The sequence below is a fragment of the Rousettus aegyptiacus genome, unplaced genomic scaffold (assembly GCF_014176215.1).
Source record: "Rousettus aegyptiacus isolate mRouAeg1 unplaced genomic scaffold, mRouAeg1.p scaffold_m13_p_12, whole genome shotgun sequence".
NCBI lineage: Eukaryota > Metazoa > Chordata > Mammalia > Chiroptera > Pteropodidae > Rousettus > Rousettus aegyptiacus.
This window is the reverse complement of record NW_023416287.1, coordinates 25,826,472-25,830,886: the sequence shown is the minus strand read 5'-3', so window position 1 is coordinate 25,830,886 and position 4,415 is coordinate 25,826,472. Positions and strand designations below refer to the sequence as shown.

The window sequence follows — 4,415 nt, the reverse complement described above, 5'->3', positions numbered from 1 at the left end:
ACATTCTTTGAAAATGTTCATGTACTTAACTGCAGATGTGTACCATGACAAAAGAAAAGAGGAAACAAAGGAGAGGTGATTTAATGGGAACCCTGGTGAATTAGATATTTAGACTACTTCTCCAAGGAAATATTATTCTTCAATGAAAGATTCAAGACCTTTAGCAAAAACTTTTGGCCTGTTGCTCATAACCATCTTAAAAGATCAAAACTTACCTTCTGCTCGTGGTGATTCAGCTTACATGGTAACATACTATTACATCCTCACCAGCTTTTTTTTTTTTTTTCCCGAGGGAGATATCCTTGGAGATAAAATAGGTTAAAGACTCAGCATATCCTTAAAACCAAAGGAATGTGTTTAGTTCCACTCCACAGGGAGAACCCTAACAGAGAGAATCCTTAAAGCACAGAATCTGTTATTCTACAACCGAAAGCTTGTTTCTGCCTTAAGCAGTGGTTTCTTGGGTAAGTATTATGTGCTAGAACTCAATGGTAGATTCCCTCTGGAGAGGCCAACAGGAAAATGTCTGAATCCAAAAAGGTGCCTAATAGTGGCCAGTGCTAGGCAAAGAAAAAAGGGAAAGAAAAACCCCTCCCTTAAGCTATTCTAAACTTGGCTTGGGGAGAATATGGAAAAGGGGAAAGAAAATGTTTGGGTGTTTTTCTTCTTTTTTATGTGTTCTGTCTTGTTGGCTTCTCATTGCCAGAAGATATTGGAAAGCCAACAATGTGCGATGTGGAACTTTAAAAATAAACCCTGTTTTGGAGCAATCCAAACTGCTTACCATGAAAATGAGACTTTTTCAGGGTGCCAGCAGTGAATGAATCTGAAATCAAACCTCTCTAATGCTCACATTAATTATTAGAGTGATGAGAAAAAGAGCAGAGTGAGGAGAGACTACAATGATGGCACAAAAGTGGGTAAACGAAATGGGCAGAAAATAAGAGGGTGAGAATCTGAAGATTGTACGCTGTTCAAGTTATCAGCCTGGTAAGGGATAGATCGATTGTATATAACAAAGCACATCATTGAGAGCTATAAACAAAGCCACTTATTTTTTGTGGAAAAAAAAAACCCCAATAGTGTAAGACTTAGGGAACCTAGTTTTTAGTATGTAATTGTCCTTCTGGTATACTTCTTTGCTATATAATCATGAATCTCTAAGCTTTTACTCAATCCATGATGAGTCTCCTCTCTTTTGCAATTTTTATCTTCTTTCCTGTTGAGACATTAATGGTTTGCACAATGAGAATGATTTACAGACTGAGACTACTGAATATATTGCTCTTTTTTAATTAGTCAAGTAGAATAGAACTTATACGATATGCTATTCCCAACATATTCTCAAAGAAAAAGAAATCGAAGCATCGGAAACCAAAAAGAAATAAACATAAACGTCAATATAGACCAGGGAAAACTTTCAAAATTCACGATTTGATTTCTTTTGATCTAACATCTTGGTGAATGGCAGTAATTGGTAGAGATAACGATGAGGATAGATGGTGATAATAAGAGAATAAATGGAAGTAGAAAATCGATAGGTATGATGGGCATACTAGAATTCTTATAAATTCAATTCTTTGAGAAAACTATTTAGATTACAACTTTGTTGGGAAAATAAATTATTGTAAAGTCCATGAGAGTCAAATCAAAGTTTAGTAACATTTGAGGAGTACTAATGTTCAGAAATGAAGTTCTGAAAAATAAGGAAAACTGTATCATATGTGAAACAGCATTGTAATGTAAACAAATAAATATTACATATTTTTAACTTATGAAATTAAAAAGTTTTCCCTAAATATCAAGAAAAAGCTACCCACATAGCAATGATCTATACTATGTGGAATAATGAAGGCATTTTCGTAACTTTTAAAAGTGATCGAATAGCTTCAGCCTTAAAAGAGAAAGCAAAGTGGAATAGGAGTTTGAGCTACTATTTTAGTGGTTTAATATTTCTTTTCCAAGTCAATCATTTATTTGACACACATACGCTACTCTCACAGTGACCCACACAGTAGGGTAAGTGCTGACTGGTGGCAAATGAACACATGGGCTGCTAAAGCAAAAGTAGTCCCTGCACTCCTTGAAGTTAAAGTCTAGTGTTAGAGATACAGTAATGAAAAAAATCACAGAAACAAATTTAAGTTATAATTGTGGCAATTGCTACCAAAAGAGGTGCTCAGTATAAGATCTCTGCTTCACAGAAGTTTCAAGGAAGATCTGAATGACATTTCCAATGAATTTGGTGTCTTTATGTCTAGTGGACAGTTTTCAGTCTTTATCTTCTCTGGTCTCTCAGTAGCATTAGTCAGTGATAACCACTGCCTTCTTGAAACATTCTTCCATTGGCTCTAACCACGCAGCATGATCCATTATGATCTTGCTCTTCTAACTTCTTGTTCCCTCTCTCCTTCACTTGATCAAATTCCTGTATCCTGCTGTTAGATGCTGGAACTCTTTGAGTTTTGACCTTAGACCCTCTTATCTTCTCTTTCTGTATTTTCTTTCTCAAGTGATTGCACCCGGGCTCATGGCTCCGTCTGCCTATAAGAGATGATCATAGATTTTGTCTCTATTGCATCTCTCCTCTGAGCTCTGAGATGTTCCATAGGCCCCTCAAATGCATCATGTTTAAAACCAAACTCCCATTCCCATTCAACTTGGTTATCGAGTGTTCTCCATCTCAAATTCCAACTAGTAATACAAAACCGTGTTTAGAAGTAACTCTTGACATTTTTTTTTATGAATTGTATATACTCAATTATCACTAAGTACTGAGGATTCCTTACAGTGTGTGATAGATATAGATATAGATATAGATATAGATATAGATATAGATATAGATATAGGTATAGATATATAGATATAGATATACACACATTTCTAAAGTATGTCCACTTCTCTCCATCTGTTTAAGCATCATCTTTTTTTCAAGCTACCTCTCTTTCTGGGACCACTGCATTGGTCTTCCTCTAATTAAGCTAGTTCTTTTATAATATATTATCCCAGTGGTAGTCTAACCACTCTTACCCTATAAAGTATACTTGATTTTAAAGCATTTTAATGATTTAACTTCTTTTCTTATAAGATGAAGAACACATTTTCATCATGCCTACAGGTCTCTTCATGATTTAATCATCACTCTTGGAAAATAAAAACTTCTCGCCATTCCAGCTAACTCCTTTAGTGATATGGTCACGTGCATGGCTTGCTATACAAAATTGCCTGGGTTCCAACTTCTGCCCCACACTTGGTACTATGTGACCTTAGATAAATTAAGTATCCTAGGTCTGTCTAAGTTTTCTCATCTGTAAATCGTGGCTAATAGTAGTATCTACTTCATAGTCTTGTTTGAAGATTAAGTGAATTTTTTTTTTTTTTTTTTTTTTTTTTTTAGGCAAGACAACCCTTGATTACCTCACAGATTGCAGGGACCTTGTCAGTTTACAATCCATTATTTTTTTGTTTTTTATACCTATAGCACCTGGTCATCCTAGGTGGTCTCCCATCCAAGTACTAACCAGGCCCGACCCTGCTTAGCTTCTGAGATCAAACAGGATCGACTTGTTCAGGGTAGCATGGCCATAGACTAAATGAATTAATAGACGTAAAATGTTTAGAAAAATGTCTGGCACTTTGTATGTACCATATAAATATTAGTTACCAATACTATTTTCTGCTATTTGCACCATTTATCTAATTTTTGCAGCACTTGCCACAGTTTCAATTTCATATATTTTTTGTTGTTCTTTTATGATTGATAGCAGCCTCTGCCATTAGAATAAAGGCTCTAGTGGTCTATTTTTACCTGCCACTGTATCCTTAGCACCTTGCACATTTCCAGGTCAGTAATAAACATTTGTTTAATAAATGAAAAATTAGTTAATAATAAAATTCAGGTGACCAAAGGATATCAAGGGGAAATTTTATGACACAGTCAAATGTAGCTGAGCATACAAGCAAAGGAAGAGATTATTATATTATTGATTCATAAAGAATTATAAATAGCATTTGTTAAATGTGAAGATATTGGAAAGAGCTATATCAGTGGAGTTGTGGGGTAGAAGCCAGAATGCAATGAGTTAAGAAGTAAATAGGAGGTCAGAAAACAGAGACAGTCCTTTAAGCCAAGGGTCACCTACCCTCTGGCCTCAGACAGGTCAGCCTCTTAGAAATAGAGCCACACAGTAGGAGATGAGTGGCTGGCTAGCCAGCTAAGCTTCATCTGTATTTGCAGCCACTCCCTGGCGCTAACATCACTGCCTCAGCTCCACCTCAGATCATCAGGCATTAGTTTTCATAGGAGCAAGGAGCACTGGTTCCTGGTGCCAAAAAGGCTGAGGACTGCTGCTGTAAGCCAATGTTTCTCTAACTATTTGGGGCCTCATACAAATATGCAGTTCATATTACATGGA

The 4,415-nt window shown here is 36.0% G+C and overlaps 1 pseudogene; it reads right to left on the bottom strand.

Moving 5' to 3' along the window:
* Positions 1-3,472: 3,472 nt before the first annotated feature.
* LOC118610565 lies at positions 3,473-3,590 on the bottom strand (annotated as a pseudogene).
* Between the last annotated feature and the right edge of the window lie 825 nt (positions 3,591-4,415).